General features: G+C 42.2%; 1 protein-coding gene across 11 annotated transcripts in view; it reads right to left on the bottom strand.

Moving 5' to 3' along the window:
- SYTL2 (synaptotagmin like 2) overlaps positions 1-21,658 on the bottom strand; it is a 161,740-nt gene that overhangs the window by 67,512 nt on the left and 72,570 nt on the right. The window contains exon 2 of one of the 11 annotated variants that reach the window (XM_050755777.1): positions 7,925-8,018. The exons of the other annotated variants lie outside the window; for them this stretch is intronic. The gene's annotated coding sequence lies outside the window, so the exon portion shown is untranslated. The remainder of the gene's footprint in view (positions 1-7,924; positions 8,019-21,658) is intronic. 11 annotated transcript variants of the gene reach the window in all.

The raw sequence follows: 21,658 nt of genomic DNA on the forward strand, positions 1-21,658 counted from the left end.
CACCCACCACCATGCCCACTTAATTTTTGTATTTTTGGTAGAGTTGCAGCTTTGCCACATTGTCCAGGCTGGTCTTGAACTCCTGGCTTCAAGTGATCTGCCGGCCTCGGCCTCTCAAAGTGTTGGGATTACAGGCGTGAGCCACCGCACCCAGCCCAAGGTAGGTCTTATCTGTGTTTTTCACACGAGGAGAGTGAGGCTGAGGGGGGCATTCGCCACCAAGCTTATGTCTGACTGGCATTTGCTGATGGTTGTGTCAGAATAAGCCAACCCAACGTTGACATCTCATTTAATTCTCCTCTCCACACAGATTCCTCCAATCAGCGAGGCAGAACAAAACCCCTCTCTCTGTGGACCCTCATTCTCTGCTTAAGCATAAGGGACTCACCAGCCTAGGGCTGGCAGTCAGAATGGGGGCAACCTCAACGCTAAATTGTGAGGGATGAATTTTGGCCACTACAGTGTCTTGCATTCTCACCAGAGCCTCACAATAACCTCAGTAAGAAAGGGAGGGTAGGAGTGAATACACCCATTGTTCACAAATATTACTGATGTGTTCACAGGAGGAGCTCCTGCGGCAAGTTTTCCTTGGGTTCAGCCTCTCCTACCCATCCTCCATTCAGCACGATGCTGAGTCATTTTTCTAAAACCCAGTTCTGACCAAGCCACATACTCAGGCTTAAAATCCTTCACCAACTTCCCACTGACCATTGACTAAAACTCAAAATCCTTAAGTGGTCTGTAGGACTCTCCATGAACTACCACCTGCTTTACTCTCCAAGCTCTTTTCCTTAGGCTCCAGCCATTGTGAAATTTTCCAGTTCTTCTTGCCTTCAGGCTTTTGTATGTGCTGTTCCTTCATCCTGGAACACCATTTCCCTGTTAATACCTGTTAGGTCTCAAGTTACATGTCACTTACTGCACAAAAGTCTTCCCTAACCCCTCCAAGCCCCTCCTATGTGCTCAATTAGAACCTGACTTCATCAGTCACAGTACTCATCACACAGTCTCAAATCGCTACCTACTCATGTTTGTCTCTTGCCAGTTTATGAGCAAGGTCTGTGTCTCCCAGTGATTTGTATCCCCAGCTCTTGCCACTGTCTTGCCTCTACTAGGCACTCAAGGATTCATGAAAAAAAAAAAAAAAAAATGATGAAAACAGGTGGAAGGTGATTGAGCTTCCATTTCCCCCTGAACATGAACGTAGCTCTAGGGTCCATAAATGAAAAACTAGGTCCATATTATTCAATGTGTTCCAGCTCTAGATCTTTCACATCATTCTGTGGTTTGACTAAGTTGAATGACTTCTCTAAGTCTTGATTATCTCATGCATATGATGGGTATATTCTCTTCCTTGTGGAGATTACTGTGAGGCTCTGGTGAGAATTCAGGACACTGCAGAGGACAAAGAAGGATAAGGAGCAGCAGTAGAAACAGCAGCACAAAGAGAAATTGGAGGACTCCAAATGTGGACTGTGCTTAATTCATATTTTCCATGTGTCAGCCTTGCCATGCCACATCTATGAATGCCAATACTCTTCTTGTCAATTGTCCAAAAGTTAAGCTGGAGAGAAAAACTAAGGCCCCAAATAGTTGTGCTTGCCTTTGATGGCAACAAAGAGTGGATCTGGGCTTCTGACCCTAATTCCAATTAAAATTCGAATCCCAGGTTAAAGTCTAATTAACAACAAAATTTCCTTCCCAGCAGGCTCTGCTGCAAGGAGGGGCCCAGATAGCACATCTTCTCCTTTCCCAGACAGGGTTGTTGTACCAAAGCCTATACAGATCACCCAGGGAAGGAGTGTAAAACTTACATAAGTGGTGACTCTCACATGATGAGGATTTCGGAAGAGAGGCAAATTGTTCTGACAGTCCCATGACATCAAGAATGAAGGCTTCAAAAAAAAAAAAAAAAAAAAAAAATCTGGGCAGCAACAGAAGAGCAGTAACAAATGTGCTTGAGTCGGGGAGAATGCCACCAGACAAAAAGGCCCTGATCAACAGGAAGGCTCATCTCACCGGAACACTTACAAAACCATCGTGCATAAAACTAAATACTTTGTAAACTTCCTAGGATCACAGCAGCATCAAAGGATGGATGGAAGGAGAAGCCAAAGATGGAACAAATTGAATGTGACAATCAGAGAGTCTTTGCTCACCTACCTCTCAGCAGAAAGATTTCCCTCCAGTGTACCAGCCCAGTGATCATCAGATCACACCGCCAGGACATCCATGCCCAAAGCTGCTAACTGCACAGCTGGGCTGCTCTGCTTCTCAGGCTCACGTGGTTGGACTTGCCCCTAAGTTCTTCCCATTGGCTCCATTTTACCCTGCCCTCCTGAACCACATTTAATTTATTCTCCCTTGCGCATAATAGTTTACAAAAAAGATGTCATGCTCTCCCCACCTCTTCTTAGTTGAGGGGAAGAAAAACTTCGTTGTTCCCTCAACTGTTCCTCACATGTTTTCTAAGCTTCTCATGATCTTGGTCATTTCTCTCCAGACTGAAAAAATGAGCAGGTGGTGCTAAGCCCTTTACACATATTTCAGTTTAACCACTCTGACCACCATGCAGGTAGGTATTCTCCACACCCCATGGATGAGAACACTGGGGCTCAAGTTAAATAACTTGACTAAGGCCACTCAACCAGAATGTGATTTGAACCCAAGGCTTAAGATTCTGAAGCCACTATTTTTCATCTTTCACTGCATCACTAGTCCTCTATTTCTCAGAGAGATCACACAGCTGGTTAGGGGCAAAGATGAGACTAGAACCCAAGTTTCCTGATTCCTAGACAGTTCTCTTTTCACCCTGCTGTTCCTCCCTCTGTACATTTGACTTTGTCATTTCTCATGGGCAACATGCATCAGCCCTCAAGGCATGGCATGCTCTTCTAAGGACGACAACTTGTTAGGAATTAGAAAATGATCAGGCCCTTTGGGTTTGATTTATGGATAGACATGGAAAAGAGGACAAGCATGAGATAGAGGGGGAAAAAGGCATCTGTGTCACCATGCAGGTATTTATACACGCCTGCTAGCCTCTTAGAATGGTATCAATCCCTCGAACCAGAAACTATTACTAAAAGAACCTATATTTTATATGCTTAAGCCCAATCAAAATGTTTTGTAATATGCGTACACAGAAATGTGTTTATATGAAAAGCAGACTTTGTCCACGCACAATTGGGTAACAATGCTACATGAATATTTTGTTTCTGTATAGTCAGAGCCTTCAGTGCTCTATTTTTAAAAAAACACATAAATTATTCAGTGTGATGTGTTGCTTAAATGGGGCTTCTTGAGAGGAAGGCATTGTCTTGTGACTGGTTCAAGGTAGCCTCTTAAAAAATAATAGCTGAATGAACAAATAAAATGAACTTCTTTATAAAGAAGTGAACAAATGAAAGGATATAGATAGAATAAGAAAGGATAAGCTATCCAATAGGTTGTCTTTTTTTTTTTTTGAGATGGAGTCTCACCCTGTCACCCAGGTGGGAGTGCAATGAGTGCAATGGTGTGATCTCTGCTCACTGCAACTTCCGCCTCCCAGGTTCAAATGATTTTCCTGCCTCAGTCTCCCGAGTAGCTGGGATTATAGGCACCTGCCACCATGCCAAGCTAATTTTTGTATGTTTAGCAGAGACGGGGTTTCACCACGTTGCCCAGGCTGGTCTCAAACTCCTGACCTTGTGAACTGCCCGCCTCAGCCTCCCAAAGTGCTGGGATTACAGGTGTGAGCTACCGTGCCTGGCACTTGCCATTTTTTATAGAGCAACTGAAAATTAAAAATGGACAGTCATCTCAAAATACAAAGCTTTCACTTTTGTGAAGATTCTTCCAAAGATAGAAGCCATTTTTCTACTTCATCCATCTCCTCCAGGTCCAGGCTGAGTAGCAGACAGCTAGTATCTTCTGGAAACTGGCTTGGTGGTCTCAAATTATGAATGAAGAGGGAAAGATGAGTAGAAAGACTACCTTATCTGACAATTCCCCCTGCTCCTTAATCTCATATTCAAACCTAACAATAATATCCCTGGATTTCTGAAAAGCTCATTTTCTGCAATTGCTAGGCCACAGGTTTAAACTTACAATACCCACAGGAATAAAATACGCTAACCAAGCCCCAACCAAGGGCAAGATAATGGGCTGTGTGAGGAGACAGCATCACACACAACTAACCATAATACAAGTATGTCAGCTACAGATAAAGGAGGCACACACCAAGTGTCAGGTAGGCCACAGAGATTTAAGAAGGAGATAAAATGAGGGGAACCTTGAATGCTGCATTAGAGAAGGAGGTGGGCATTCTGGGCAAGAGCACTGGACCCTGAAACCATAAAGGTGTTCAAAAAGAAGGCTGGTAACTGGAGTACAGGGTGTAAATGGGGCAAGTGACCAAGGTTGGACCCCAAGAGGCCTTAAGTGTCAAGGGGGGGAATTTGAACCTGAATTTTTCATGCTTGCCAGTCTTGATAAATGTGCTAGAACCACCCTTTTAATCTATATTTTCTTGATCAGGATTCTAAGAAACAAAAACAGTCAAGAAAGAAAGGATCTGAGGAAATGGGCCGCTGAAAGTTCATTTTAAACTTCATACCTGGGCTGAAAATTCAAATCATATGTAGAAGAGAGATGGCAGTCTACAAAAGGGGTGACTTATCTTTAATAACATATCACGAAGGACTTTAAGCCACATAGAAAAGAGTTCTGATATTGCAGGGAGCTGCTGCAAAAGCCACCATATCCATGGGCTTTTATTAACTACACAGCTTGTGAAGCACCAAGAGGCTTGCCTAAGTTCAAAATACCAGAGAGAAACCTTTCTCCTTGGAATAGCAGCATCCACCCCAGTCCCAGATCTCATTCTGGAAGAGGGTAATTTGTATGCACCAAAAGTGCTGATAATGTATGCAGTCCCCTCCCTCAGAGAGTTTAGATTCTGGAAAGGAGGGCACATACCGAACAAGCCCAAGAAGTCCCACAGAGCAGAAGGGCAGTGGGCTATAACTTTTAAGCAGAGGATTTAATGTACTCTTGGGGAGCCAGGCTTCTTTGAAGAGAAGTACGATCTCTGTCAACAGCACACTCTATAGTGACATCTAAATTGGGAGTGCCATCACTTTCATTATATTCATGATTGCCTCAACAGCCAGCAGTATTCAAATCTGGCTGATCAGCAGCAGATTCCCAGACATTGCTCAAGGCTTACTGAACCAAACTCTTTAGAGCTGATGTTCAGGAATCTGCATTTTCTAAAATGTTCCCACATGATGTGGATGCTTGGCCAACTTTGGGAATCACAATTATAAAGGATTCCCAATACGTCAGAAATGGCTGATGACTGGATGAAGCACAGCAATTAGTCAAAGTTAAACGTGCACATTTGTATATCAATTGTTTTCAGCTGTTACAAGAGAAAACACATGAAAATAAATTAACAGTCAAATCATAGAGTCATAACCAATTCTTTGTGTGGATGAGGAATCTGTGATGAAAAAGGTCATAGAGCAAATGCTTAAGGTCACACAACTGCCTAACGCTGGAGCTAGGACATGCAGAGATCTCCTTTACCCTCTAGGACATATACAATTTCAACATAAATAAGGATTTGCAAACTGGCTAGTAAATGGTTTGGGCTGCATTTCACAGCACCCCTGAAAGCCAAACACTGATAACAGCCCAAATTACAGATGAATACCAGATTTAATTATTTTCTAGGTTTCAAATTCAAAAAAGGAGTGGAAGAACTAGCTGATTTATTAACTAGGCTGGAATTAAACTCAGGATCATAAAGTTAACTGAACTGTAGCTATCACCAGCTCAGACTTTAAAAGGACCACAGAAAGGCTCAAAGTGAGAAAGCCTCACTTTTGGTACAATCATGTACATTCCTAACCAGACTGGGAATGAGGGACTCTCCCCAAATGTACTAACTCGGGGGTTACAAAAACTGGCTGTACCTTAGCATCATCTGAAAAGATTTTTCTAAAAACACCAATGCCCAGGTCTCTTCATCCTCCCTCTCCCCACAACAATTCTTATTTAAATGGCCTGGGGTGAGACTCCCACCTAGGATATTTTTCAGAATGGTGCCTAGATGATTGTAATAGGCAGCCAGAATTAAAACAATTTAACCAGTTCTCTCCCACTTCTAGCTTCTGCTTAAATCCAGGACCTATAAGTGAAGCAAGCAAGGCACCCAGAGCACAAAACATAAAGAGGCAAGGTCACGTGAGCTCAGCACTCTGCACCTGCAGCACTCTGAGAATGAGTGTCTCCTTAAGAGTAAGACACCCAGGGCACATAATTAAAAAGACACTCACGTCAGGGAGCATCAGCACTTGCATGACCTTGTCTCCAAAGACTTTGTGCTCTAGGCACTTTACCTGCCTCACCCTAGTCCCAGACCTGCTCAATTCCATCTGGTCAGGCCAAATTGCCCCATTAAAGATGCATCAAGCCCCTACTGTGTGCAAGATCTTTCTCGATCCTCTCCATCCTCTAAAGAGACACTGATTTTGAAACTGATACAGGTAAATAATGTCTGCCATATTCATTTTCTATACCCTCAGTAGAAGTAGTGTTGTCATATAGTAGAATGCACTTGTAGCTTTGGAGTCAAAAGATAATTGGAAGTGGATGAATCTATTAGTTCTTTGGCAGTTTCCCTAATGACTCTCATTTGTTTCTTCATCTATTCAACATGGGCAGCAAAACAGATCTACCTTACAGGGTTACCATGAGGATGACATTATATTGTAAGTAAAATGGCCTGGGACACAATAAGTGCTCCATAAACACCTAATGACAATAAATAAATCCCCAACATTTCACTAACTCAATCACCTTTCCATGCCATTATAAGGTTGGAGTATTACTGCTGCTACCTTTTCTATTTACCTCACTAGACTGTTTCCTATCCTCTAACCTCCCACACCATTTTAAGAATGAGTCAAATTCTTGGTTTCTGCAAGCACACACACTCCCACCCTCCACTGCAGAGACCTTTGAGGAGAGTTTTTTAAATCTTCTAAATTTGAGATGGGGTATTGGTAGGAGAAAAGTTGGGTGAAAGGATCTCATTCTTCAAACACAAGAATTCCCTTAAATTTTTCCATCTTAGTCCTGGACCCCAACTTCAGAGAATCAAAAGCCAAGAGTTTGATATCTTGGTCTCTGGTTCTGCAGTAACAGCCCTCCTCTAGCTTCCTCCAGCAGTAGGCAGAAAGGCTTTGGTATCCTGTGTCTCTAGCACATAGCAGGGTACCTGGCATACAGCAAGTGCCTCATTTATTGAGTAAATGAAGAAGAGGAAAAAAGATCAGAAAGAAAAAAAGCAAAAAAATTCAATGGAATATAGAAAAGGCCAAAAAAAGGGCTGTACAAAAAAGTTTGACAAGTCATCTTCCATAAATATATTAATTCTATGATAGGCAGAATAACGGTCCTCCAAAGATGTCCACATCCTAATCCCCAGAACCTGAAGATATGCTGCATTACATGGTAAAAGAAACTTTGTAGATATCATTGTTAAGAATCTTGTGGGGAGATTATCCTAGATTATCTAATGAGGCCCAATATAATCACAAGGTCCTTATAAGAAGGAATTAGGATAGTCAGAAGGAGAGAGACGAGATATGAGGATGAAAATGTTGGAGTGATGTGTTTTGAAGATGGAGGAAGGCGCCATGAGCCAAGGAATGCAGGCAGCCTTAGCAGCTGGAAAAGGCAAGGAAACAGATCCTCCCCTAGAGCCTCCTGAAGGAACCCAGCTCTGTTGATCTCTTGATTTTAGCCTGTAAGATCCATTTCAGACTTCTGACTTCTAGAACTGTATAAGTTTGTGTTGTCTTAAGCCCCTAAGTTCATCACAGCAGTAATAGAAAATTAATACACAGTCTGAGGACACAGTGTTACTTACTCATCTCTGAGTCCATCTCTGAGTTGTGCCAGACCCCTATTGACTCCAACAAGGATGGCACCCAGTTTAAGAGGCTGAAGAAGAGACCCAAAGCCTGCAAATGAAACATGAGGTTTTATCAGGGGCTTATATGCAGGGGAGAGAGTCCAGTGGCAGCAGGCTGGACAGAATAACCACACAGGCCCATGGTGGTAGGCTGGGCAGGAGAACCACAACCACTTGCAAAAACACACAGTTTATATAGCATTTTCACTTAGCACCCTTCCCCTAACAACCTCCACCTGGCAACCATCATTTAACCCAAAAGAAAGGACCTCATTTCACAGGACAGTTGGGGACTCAGACATTCCTCATAGATAAGGAATAGATCTCCAGGTTGGCCATTCCCAGATTCATTAGCTCAGAACTCTGAACACACATTCAGGTAAATCTGCCATACAGTCATGCGCAGGTTGTGCTCCATCTTTACACACTTCAGAGAGCAGGGGAGAAGCACACTGGATCTCTTTGTGATCATCAGTGTTCAATACAATTCTTAAAATGGAAACTTGGCAAGACTCACTGTCTTTGGTTAATGAATGTAAATGAATGTAAACAACTATTCATCCCAACAAACAGTAATAAAGTAATAATTAGTATTTCTTTCACTAGCATAAGTTACATACTGTTAGTTAAATGTCACTGAGTTCTAGCTCAGACAACTGTTGTTTCAGAGCTTGGGGGGCAAAGCTCACGTTTATTCCATCCTGTTTAGACACCCCATGCTGTGGATTCTCCTTCATTCTTTGGTTGTGTATGCAACAGAATTCCCTTGCTTTCAAGGCATTCCTTGAACCACTTTTATGCTATAGGAGAAACTGGCCCTTTTCCCTCAGTCTAGTTGGCAGTTTGATGAAGGAAAAAGAATGTAAGATTTAAAGTCACAAGATCTGGTTTGAAATCTAATAACTCACTCACTAGCTTGGTGACCACAGACAGCATTTGCTTGAGCCTTAGTTTGCTCATCTCTAAAATTCAGACTAACCACTGCCTACCCTCTTTGCTGAATCACTACAGGGAGCTGATGAGACCATGTACGGAAAGACATTTTATAAAGTGCAAAACATTATACAATTATATTTACACTTTTTTTTTTTTTTTTTGAGACAGGATCTTGCTCTGTCACCCAGGCTAGAGTGCAGTGGCACAATCTCAGATCACTGCAAACTCCACCTCCTGGGCTTAAGTGATCCTCCCATCTCAGCCTCCCAAGCAGCTGGGCCTACAGGCACATGACACCACACCTGGCTAATTTTTTTATTTTTTGGTAGAGACAAGGTTTCATCATGTTGCCCCGGCTGGTCTCGAACTCCTGAGGTCAAGCCACTCGCCTTGGCCTCCCAAAGTGCTGGGATTACAGGCACGTGCCCAGCTGATCCATTCTCCTAACATAGCATGATCTCTAAGCAGATACCCATAAATTTGGGTAAAAGGAAAGGTTCATAGTACAGTCTAGAAGAAATGAAGAATGCTTTTACTTCACCTGCCTTCAGATATATAGTTCCTGAGACACAATAGGAAGTACTATTCTACTCGTAGATAACAAATAGCCACAAGCATGCTCCCATTGAAGAAGTCTTAAGGAATATCTGACTTGCTATCTATGAAGTCCTATAAGGTGATATTAATGAGTAAAAGGTGCTATTACATGGTAGTTACAACAATCAGTCAGTACCAACTCTGCCCAGGCATTATGTTTCTGAATCTGCAAAATCCAGTCATCCTTCATGATAGCTGTCATATTCCAGAAGAAACTTCACTATGTGTACGAAGGCAGGAGAATGACCAACCATATCTAAAACTCCATTTAACATTAAATATCAAAATGGACAGCAACCAGCCCAGCCCCAGTTTTGTCCCCTTACTTATATCTCACGCTAGCCTGAGCTCAGACACAGTACAATGCCTCACAGAAGGATAAAAGCCCTAGTGAACAAATTTCATAAAATATTCAGCTGGCCTTTTGGAGAAAAACAGCTGGAGCTAACCTTAGGAATTCCACTAATTCCCCCTACCACACAGCCTAAAAATAGCCAAAGAGCATTTCTTGCTAGTGATGGCCTTTCCTTTAAAGGAAATAATATGCAAAAGGCATGCTGGGGTCATTAGCCCAAACCATGCATTCCCCATGATAAATCCTTGGCCAAATGTTCCTATGAGAATCTGCCTTCATAAGGCCAACACTGAAATGTCCTTGGGAAGGTTCCCGGCTCCCTACTTTCCACTGTATAAAAGACATAGGTTATCAGCCACTAATTCCCTGTATGGCCATGAGGGTTTCACTTCCCTTTCCTTGGTCTCGGCTTCCACATCTGCAAAAATAAGAGGGCTCAATTCTGACCTCTAAGGTCTTCTACCAGTGTAAGACTCCCTGGGAGGTACAGTGAATGGCTTCACTGTCTTCAGGATAAAATTCAGACCACTCAGGGTTACATTAGCCCCTCCATATCTACACCCTGACTTCCTTTCCATTTCTTCCTACACGGTACCTTGAAGTTCTTTAAACTTACCTTTCACACCTCTGTCTTTGGAACATAGAGCTCCTTTTGCCCGCAAGGTCTTTTTCCAGCTTCTTAAATTCCTAGTCATCTTTCAAGACAGAGTCCAGGTGTCACCTCCTTTCGGAAGATGAGTCTAGTCCCTTCCTGAGAAGTGGAGTTAGAGTCTCCTCCTCTTTGGTCTCACAGGACTCGGCATTATATAGCAACTGTCTGTTTCCTTATCAGTTTCTCCTTTATCAGCCTGAGCTCTCTTGGAAGGAGGAGACACCATGTTCATCTCCTCTATATTTTCCAACACCCGACCTGTGCCTGCCACTCAATGTTTGGTGATATTGTTCCAAATTCCATCAAAGTACCACATTCATTTTATAGTGGTATTCCAAAAGACCAGAAATGTATTTTTTCAATAAATGTTTTCTCTATTAAAAAAAGAAAGTAAACTATACCTAAGCCTTTGCCTTATTAGGAAAAAATATATAGCTATTCAGATTTGTAATGTAATCTTTGCAGAGTTGAAAATATATATTAAATTTGTCCCTGAGAAACCTCTCTTTAAACCAACCAAACCATAGTTCTTAAAAAGGCAATTCAAAGTTAGAAATGATGTCTTGCTATGTGGTTTTTTTCTTTTACCAAAAGGAAGGAAAATCTCTAGAAGGAATAAATTATACACTAAACTTTCTGAAAATTCTCAAGCCCTGGAAATTCAGATGAAAGGCAGCAAGGAAAAATGTGATATTACATAGAAAACCAAAAAGCCTTGTTCACTACTAATAACATTAAAAGTTATATGCATGTATTATAATAAAAAACTAAATTAATGCAATTAATTGGTAGGACTTGAATTTTATTAAAGAATTAGAGAAGGAAATGGCATTTAATCTTTCTCCAATACCTTTTCAAATCTTTACACACATTTTCTCTACACCATAAGGCAAACCAGCAAAGTAGTCAACATCATCTGCATTTTACCAATGAGGAAACTGAAGTTCATGGATCTCAAGGGACTTCATTAAATTCATATTGCTTCTAAGCAACAGTTGGGATTTGAACTCAGGTCGACCTATCTCCAAAGTTCTGACATAACAGGAAGAGAAGCAGAAAAGGGGGAAGAAAGGTGCAGGTACATAGTGCCCTGCAAAGGAACCCAAAGATGCAAACAGGAGCTGAGGTTTCCCTCAAACCCCGACGCACCCCAAATACCGAGCTTTGCAAGATAGAATGTTGTTAAACTTGATGTGAAATGAGATCGGTTACAAAGGAATTTTTACTCTTTACATGATACCAATTTAGAAGCTTATATAAATAAAGTGTGGAGAGCAGGCAGAAAGTATGATGTTATAGTATCAGCAAATCTATTTCTCCTATACCCTCATGAACAACAAAATCCTTGCATTGATCTGGGCAAGAGCTTTATAGTATTAATCAAATCTTAAACCCCTCCAAAGGCAGGCACAAATGATCACCGGTACTTCATAAGTTAGGGTCAGCCTGTGCCCTGCCGAGAGGTGCAGTTGAAGATCTGGGTTCTGGTCTTCACTCTGTTACTAAAAACCAAAACTCTTTGTTTCACTCATCTCTCTGGGTGACTCCACCTGTAAAATGAGGCATTTGGACTCTGATCTGTCAGCTGCCTTCCTTTTTTTTTTTTTTTCTTATGGACATAAAATCAAATGACAAAATGAATGCCAACACCATCACCAAGCTAGCTTAGGGAGAAAGAGATGAATAGGCAGACTATTGGAGAAAAATGTCACCCTGCTGCCCAGTGCAAAGCCTTTTTAGAAACTAAACACTTTTCGTAAGACATCGCTACAGTGAAGGAGAGAATGATAATTAGGAAAATAGGGTATAAAACCTAACAAAAATCTTTCTTTTCTTCTTTCTGTCCCTCCCTCCCTCCTTCCTTAATGACAGTATCCTGCTTGGGATTAAGCTAGGCACAATGGGTACAACTATTAAGTCCTAAGACCTGGTTCCTGTTGTGAAGAAGATATTGGCCCACAGCAATAATACCAGCTCCCATTTGTACAATGTTGGGGGTTTACACTGTACTGCAGCACATGCACTCTTCACAACTCTTCTTAGAAGGTAGCTAAAGCAGGTAGGAATAAGTATCATCATAATCCCCCATTTATTTAGAGATGGAGTCCCACTCTGTCATCCAGGCTAGAGTACAGTGGTGCAATCTCGGCACATTCCAGCCTCCGCCTCCTGGGTTCGAGTGATTCTCCCACCCCAGTGTCTGGAGTAGCTGGAATTACAGGCATGTGCCACCACACCTGGCAAATTTTTGTATTTTTAGTAGGGATGGGTTTCACCATGTTGACCAGGCTGATCTTGAACTCCTGACCTCAAGTGATCCACCCACCTCAGCCTCCCAAAGTGCTGGGATTACAGGTATAAACCACCATGTCCAGCCCACCCTTTTATTGATATGAAAACTGATGTTCAGCAAGGTTAAGCGGCATATCCAAGGTCACACAGGTGTTAAGTGACAGCTGGGAACACATTTGTAAAGGAAGAGAAGAACTAAAAACAATAGGTGCTATGGTGCATATTTATCCCTCCAAATCTCATATTGAAATTTAATCCCAATGATGGAGGGAGCGCCCAATGGCAGGTGTTTGGGTGACGGGGGTAAATCCCTCACAAATAGATTAATACTCTCCTTCAGAAGATGAGTGAGTCCTCACTCCATTAGTTCCCTTGAGAGCTTGTTGTTTTAAAAAGAGCCAGCCACTTCTCTCACCTTTTGCTTCCTCTCTCTCCAAGTGATCTCTGCACAGCTGGCTCCCCTTCTGCCTTCCTCTAGGAGTAGAAGCAGCTGAAGGCCCTCACCAGATATAGATGCCCAATCTTGAACTTCACAGCCATCAGAATCATGAGCCAAATAAACCTTTTATTATTGTTATTATTACACTTTAAGTTCTGGATTACATGTGCAGAGCATGCAGTTTTATTACATAGGTATACATGTGCTATGGTGGTTTGCTGCACCCATCAACCCATCACCTACATTAGGTATTTCTCCTAATGTTATCCCTCCCCTAGCCCCGACCTCGCAACAGGCCCTGGTGTGTGATGTTCCCCTCCCTGTGTCCATGTGTTCTCATTGTTCAACTCCCACTTATGAGTGAGAACATATAGAGTTTGGTTTTCTGTCCTTGTGATAGTTTGCTGAGAATGATGGTTTCCAGCTTCATCCATGTCCCTGCAAAGGACATGAACTCATCCTTCTTTTGTGGCTGCACAGTATTCCATGCTGTATATATGCCACATTTTCTTAATCCAGTCTATCATTGGTGGACATCTGGGCTGGTTCCAAGTCTTTGCTATTGTAATAGTGCTGCAATAAACATGCGTGTGCATGTGTCTTTATCAAGGAATGATTTATAATCCTTTGGGTATATGCCCAGTAATGGGACTGCTGGGTCGAATGGTATTTCTGGTTCTAGATCCTTGAGGAATCACCACAAACCTTTTTTAAAAAATAAATTACCCAGCCTCAGGTATTTCTTTATAGCAACACAAAATGGACTAAGACAATGGGGTGTATTTAAGTGTCAGCTGTGTGGTTACAGGGGTAGTGAAGAGATCAGGGCAAAAACCAGGGTGAGGTAAGACTTAACCTGAGCTTTGCACAGGTGGAAAGATTTAGACAAGTCCCATGCCAACTCACTGAATTCAATGCAGAAGACAGCATAGTACAGCTTTGGAGAGGGTGGAGTACCAAAAAACAAAAGGACATCTATTTTCAGACACACACAAAAGAGCCTTGTCTTTCATTGAAGAAGTGGACACTCTTTAGTCACCTCAGTAATTAGCATGTGTATGCTCTGCATATTTTTCTCGGTAGCAGAAATGGGTGGCCCCAAGCCCTATTTTTCCCTTGGCAGTAACAGTAAGTATCAGGAAGAGGTTAAGGACATGTGATCTGTACCATGAGTGAAGGTGAAAACAACTAATCTTGGCACTCTTGACCATTACCAAAAGTATCTGAGCTAATGGGCCTTTTAGTCAAGATATTCCTCTCTGCAGGTGTGACTAATCACATGACTGTACAGCAAGCCTACCTTCCCAGACTGCATTCATTGCCACCAACACACAACAATGTAATTAATGAGCACCCTGAACCTGTTTCTGAGGCACGAAGAGAGAGGAGGGGAATGGCTGGGAAAGATTTCAAGGTGAACATAGAGCATCAAAATTATAGAAGGGATTATAAAACAGGCCCAGGCTCTGTACACTAAGAGAATGGGATTTAAGCACACTCCCCCTCCCTCTGCCAAAAAAGAAAAAGAAAAAAATTACCAAAACACAGGAATTGGGACTCTGGAATCAGGTGGAGGTCCTTCACAGAAGAGGCTTCAGACACAAGAAGAGTAAAACTTAAATCAAAGGAATCCTAAGGTTTCACTTAGCAGGATTACAGGTCTTCTTTTTTTTGTTTTGTTTTTTTTTTTTGAGACTGAGTTTTGCTCTTATTGCCCACGCTAGAGCGCAGTGGCATAATCTCGGCTCACTGCAACCTCCGACTCCTGACTCAAGTGATTCTCCTGCCTCAGGCTCCCGAGTAGCTGGGACTACAGGTGTCCACCACCATGCCAGCTAATTTTTGCATTTTTAGTGAAGATGGGGTTTCACCACATTGGCCAGGCTGGTCTCAAACACCTGACCTCAGGTGATCTGCCCAGCTCAGCCTCCCGAAGTGCTGGGATTACAGGACCACACCCAGCCAATCTTACTTCTTACTAGTGAGACTTTAGTCACCCTGCAGATTCCAATTTATTTTCATTAAGTAACACTTAAAACAATTTCACTAAGGGTTCTGAGATGAAATTTGCAGGTATAATTCACACAATATAGGTTATGATAAGATTAAACAATCCTCCCTCACCCTTACCCCATCCCCTCAGCCCACAAAAAAATTAGCAAGCAGTGGGGATGGGGTAGAGGCCAGGACTATTTGATAGTGTTAACCAGGAGTGGTTTTGGAGTTTGGACTTCAAGCTGAAAATGACTTTCTACCAAAGAGAATTTAAACCTTCTCTTCCATCACATCAGTACCCAGTACTAATTGCAGAGTGAATGCAGTGATCAAAGAGAAGCAGAGCTCCCAAGTTAGACAGCAGAACCAGTTCTAGCATCTTTTCAGCCATTCCGGCATCTTGAGCAACTCAACAAAAGGCAGCAAGGCCTATAGACATGCAACACTGAAGTCTTGAAGACTTATCCTTGAGCAAGGGCCTAATAATGTCTAAGCTTAGTGAAGAGGAACAGCATAGACACATGCACGCACTATCTATTTAAAATAAGGCTGGGCATGCAGAGGCTCACACCTGTAATCCCAACACTTTGGGAGGCTGAGTCGGGGGGATCACTTGAGCTCACAAGTTTGAGACCAGCCTGGGCCACGTGGCAAAACCCTATCTCTACAGAAAATACAAAAATTAGCCAGGTGTAATGGTGCATGCCAAGTAGTCCCAGCTACTTGGGAGGCTGAGGTGGGAGAATGGCTTGAGACTGGGAGGCAGAGGTTGCGGTGAGTGGAGATTGCCCCACTACACTCCAGCCTGAGTGATAGAGCCAGACCTTATCTCAAGAAACAAATACATGAAAAAAATAAAAACAAAATATAGAATCTATATATTCTGTAGTGTACTATACTATATTATATAACATATACATCTATATACATAAACACTACTATACATTTAGTTCTCAGTCATTTGCAACCAATTTATGAAATCCTGAAAACTTCCTGCCCTATTATTACATAGAAAGTTAGGCTCGGTGGTTGCTAAGTGATTATGAAACCAGGATCCTCATCCCCAGGTAGTAAAATCAGGCATCCTTCCTCCATAGAAGAACGTTCTAACAAGGCTATTTTGGTTCAGATGTGGTTGTTTATTGGGAGGGGGACAGCAGGATTACATGCGAAGTTATTGCTATTGCTATTATTTCTATGAAGAGCCACGAGGCTGGAACACTTACACGGGCTATCTTCCCAAATCCTCAGTCCAACACTGTAAAGAAAGTGTCATTATCATTCCTATTTCACAAAAGAGGAACTGGATTCAGAGAAGCAGAATAATTTCACCTCCATATGCGCTCTTAATTACTATGTTGTTTACAGATATGTGTATATATGGATATATTATAGATATAAGTTACTATGTGTAAACTGACATAATGGAATTTCAAATGTTCATTTCAAAAACTATAAACATATGGAATAGATAAAACTCATAAAGTGGTTTTTTTTTTTCCCTAGCAGAAGTAGGACTTAAAAAAGGTCACACTAACATGGCAAACTGAAAATATTTAGGTAAAACAATCTTATCCATACCTTCAATTTCAGAAGAAGAAAAATAGTCATTTTATACATTTTTAATCAACAAAGATCAATCAATAAATACTTCCTAAGGACATACTGTGTGAGAAGACTTGTTAGGTACATCTCACTGCAGAGAGGGGCCATGATTGTAGAAAACTGGTGTGTATTAGAGAAAGAACACTGTCCAGGGATTAGGCAAGGTCAACTTTGCTCCTAGCTCAGTCTCTCTCTTGTTATGTGATGCTGGGCAAGTCACTTAAACTTCTGAAGCTTCTATCTCCTCATCTGCAAAGTGAGGGAACTAAAAAGGATGATCTCTCACATAGACTCCTTCTGGCAATAAAATGCTGTGACTCACACTGGTGAAACAAGACATTTCCGGCCACAGCAGAATTTGTCTACAATGAACTATGGCCCTATACCTCTCATTTCATTTCAAAGCCCAGAGTAAAACCATCCCAAAGTCTGTAGTCAGGCAAACAACAGTCATTCTTTCAATAGTGCTTATGCTCATCTAAAGAGTAGGATAATTTTCCACCAAATTAAATGTCTCTCTGTGATACTGTGAAATATCTTTGTTCTCTTTTCCTGGTACATAGCTCCTAAAACCCTTGGAATCTCTGGAGTGATAAGAGTGTCTTTTGTATGCTAAGGTGATAACTGGTGGCTGGCAGCCACTAGGTAGCTTCAGAATGGGGGCTGGTCACAGTAAAGACCAAAGCATGATTAAACTTTTCAGTCCAAAGCCCCAATCTCTGGGGAGAAGAGAGGTCCCTGCCAACACATTAAGTGATTAATCACATTGGTGATTAAGCTAATGACCAATGGCCATTGGTTTAATCAGTCATGCTTATGTAATGAAGCTGCCATAAAATCCCAAAGGGATTGGGTTTGAAGAGCTTCTTGTTAGCTGAACACACGGAAGCTCCATACCCCCTTTTCCCATACTTTGCCCTATGCATTTTTCTATCCATATCCTTTGTAATATCCTTTATAATAAACTGGTAAATATAAGTAAAGTTTTTCTCTGAGTTCTGTAACATTCTAGTGAATTAGTCAAACCCAAAAAATGGAGTAGTGAGAAACCCAATTTACAGCCAGTCAATCAATCAGAAATATAGGTGACAACCTATTACTTGCGATTGGCATCTGAATTAGGGGCAGTCTGGTGGGACTGGGTCCTCAGCCTGTGAGATCTGATGCTATCTTCAGGTAGGCAATGTCAGAATTGAATTGAATTAGAGGATACCCAGCTGGCGTTTGCTGCAGAACTGATTGCTTACTTGGTATGTGCGGGGAAAATCCTTGCACATCTGGGGTACAGAAGTGTTCCGTGCTGTGGTGAGTAGAGAATAGGAAAAACACTGCAGTAGTCCATTCCAATGCTGCTAATGAAGACATACCTGAGACCAGGTGATTTATAAAGGAAAGAGGTTTAATTGACTCAAAGTTCAGCATGACTGGGGAGGCCTCAGGAAACTTACAATCATGGCAGAAGGGGAAGCAAACATGTCCTTCTTCACATGGTAGCAGCAAGGAGAAGTGCTAAGCAAAAGAGGGAAAAGCCCCTTACAAAACCATCAGATCTTGTGAGAACTGACTCACTGTCACTAGAACAGCGGCATGGGGGTAACCACCCCCATGATTGAATTACCTCCAAGTCCCTCCCACAGCACATGGTGATTATGAGAACTACTATTCAAGATGAGATTAGGGTGGGGACACAGTCAAACCATATCATTCTGCCCTGGACCCTCCCAAATCTCATGTCCTCACATTTCAAAACCAGTCATGCCCTCCCAACAGTCCCACAAATTCTTAACTCATTTCAGCATTAACTCAAAAGCTGACAGTTCAAAGTCTCATCTGAGACAAGCCAAGTCCCTTCCACTTATGAGCCTGCAAAATCAAAAGCAAGGTAATTACTTCCTGGATACAATGTGGGTACAGGCATTGGTTAAATACACCCATTCTAAATGGGAGAAGTTGGCCAAAATGAAGGGCAACAGGTCCCATGCAAGTCCAAAATCCAGTAGGGCAGTCAGATCTTAAAGCTCCAAAATTATCTCCTTTGAGATCTCCATGTCTCATATCTAGGTCATGCTGATGCAAGAGGTTGGCTCCCATGGCCTTGGGCAACTCCACCCCTGTGGCTTTGCAGGATACAGCCCCCTTCCAACTGCTTTCACAGGCTGGCATTGAGTGTCTGCAGCTTTTCCGGGCACACATTGCAAGCTATTGGTGGATCTACCATTCTGGTGTCTGGAGGATAGTAGCCCTCTTCTCACAGCTCCACTAGGCAGTGCCCCAGGGGGGACTGGGTGTGGGGTCTCCAACACCATATTTCCCTTCTGCACTGCCCTAGCAGAGGCTCTCCATAAGGGTCCCACCCCTGCAGAAAACTTCTGGCATTTCCATACATCCTCTGAAATCTAAGGGGAGGTTCCCAAACCTCAATTCTTGACTTCTTTGCACTGGCAGGATCAAAACTATGTGGAAGCTGCCAAGGCTTGGGGAGCTGTACCTTGGACCCTTTAAGCCATGGTTGGAGTGGCTGGGACACAGGGCACCAATAAGTCCCAGAGGCTGCACACAGCAGAGGGGCCCTGGAAACCATTTTTCCCTCCTAGGCCTCCAGACCTGTGATGGTGGGGGGGCTGCTGTGAAGGACTCTGACATGCCCTGGAGACGTTTTCCCCATTGTCTTGCTGATTAACATTTGGCTCCTCATTACTTATGCAAATTTCTGCAGCCAGCTTGAATTTCTCTCCAGAAAATAGGTTTTTCTTTTCTATCACATAATCAGGCTGCAAATTCTCCAAACTTTTTTGCTCTGCTTTTTTAAATGTAAGCTCCAATTCCAAACCATATCTTTGTGAATACATAAAACGGAATGCTTTTGACAGCATCCAAGTCACATCTTGAACACTCTGCTCCTTAGAAATTTCTTCTTACAGATATCCTAATCATCTCTCTCAAGTTATCTCCCTCTAGTTCGAATGTCTAAGACAGGGGTAAAATGCCACCAGTCTTTTTGCCAAAGCATAACGAGAGTCATCTTTGCTCCAGTTTCCAACAAGTTCTTCATCTCCATCGGAGACCACCTCAATCTGGACTTTATTCTCCATATCACTATCAGCATTTTGGTCAAAACCATTCAACAAGTCTCTAGGAAGTTCCAAACTTTCTCACATTTTCCTGTCTTCTGCTGAGCCCTCCAAACTGTTCCAACCTCTTTCTGTTACACAGTTCCAAAGCCGCTTCCATATTTTTGGATATGTTTACAGCAGCAACCCACTCCCAGTACCAAATCATTGCATTAGTCCATTCTTACGCTGCTAATAAAAACATTCCTGAGACTGGGTAGTTTATAAAGGAAAGAGGTTTAATGGACTCACAGTTCCATGTGGCTGGGGAGGCCTCAGGAAACTTACAATCATGACAGAAGGGGAAGCAAACACGTCCTTCTTTACATGGTGGCAGCAAGGAGAAGTGCCAAGCAAAAGGGAGAAAAGCCCCTTATAAAGTCATCAGATCTTGTGAGAACTCACTCACAATCACTAGAACAGCAGCATAGAGGTAACCACCCCCATGATTCAATTACCATCCACCAAGTCCCTCCCACAACAGGTGGGGATTACGGGAACTCCAATTCAAGATGATATTTGGGTGGGGACATAGCCAAACCATATCAAACACTTTGATTTTTATATATAGAACTCTGGTTCTTCATATATCCTAACACCCTTGTTCTTGATGGTATATAGCAAACTAGGCAAAAATAATTAATATTAGTTAATAATAACAATAAGACTATCAAAGTCTTACATAGCAGTGAGAATATTCTAGGCACTGTTTTAAGTACCTTACATATATTAACTCATTAATTCCTCACAACAACATGAAGTAAGCATTCTACAGATAAGAAAACAGGTTTAGAGAGGGCAAGTAACTGCTTGTTACTCAGTTAACTGCTAGTAATGGCAGCGCAACTCCAGCCAGATTGTCCAACTCCAGTGTCCATGCTCTAGGCTTCCTTCTTGGACAGAAGTGCCTTCTTGGACAGAAGTGTTGCAAAGCACAGAGTCATTCTCCAGGTGGCTTGGGTTCTACATTTTTAAGTCCTTGGCTCTTCTTGCTCCTTTCTCTCTGATCCCTCTGGCCTGGCTCATTTTCTGATCTCCAGCTCAGATTCTGGCCACAGATTTCCTTAGACTGGACTTCCCCAGGCAGCCCAGGGAGAGGAGGCCTTTAGCTATCTGACGGGCATTATTCGGCCACAACAACCACGTGCCATGTGCCCATGGCAGGCTTCCTAGTATGACCCAGTACAGGGTGCTAAAATCCACCTCCACAAGGTAACTGGAAATTCATCTTTCTTAAACCGGGCAGAACCCTCACCTTTGTCAAGACCCGGACAGAGGAGAAAAGCAGCATTTCCCCAGGAAAGACATTTAGTTAATTCAGTTAACTTGAGACTATGCTTTGCAATATTTAATGATAGAAATGGTGCAATGCAATGGTTTGAAAATAGAGCTTTCTGGGCTATGAACCACTAATGCCTCAAATTCCTTCTGCTATATTCTCCCATTAGGAAACCAAAGCCACCAAAATAGGGAAAAGAAAAAAAAAGAGTATGGTAAACCTCATTAATGTCTTGCAAAAATGAATAAGTAAAATAACAGAGATGTGAAGAAAAAAAAAACCCATCTAAAGATATGATATTCTCTGCCTTACTGGTTTTTTTCCTTCCATCTTAGATAGAAGAGAAGAAGAAAAATAAGAAGAAGGAGATCAAGGAGAACAGTAAGGCTGAAATGCTTTACTTCAAATTCAGGGTCCATAATTATATTA

This window comes from Macaca thibetana, chromosome 14 (assembly GCF_024542745.1).
Source record: "Macaca thibetana thibetana isolate TM-01 chromosome 14, ASM2454274v1, whole genome shotgun sequence".
Classification (NCBI taxonomy): Eukaryota; Metazoa; Chordata; class Mammalia; order Primates; family Cercopithecidae; genus Macaca; species Macaca thibetana.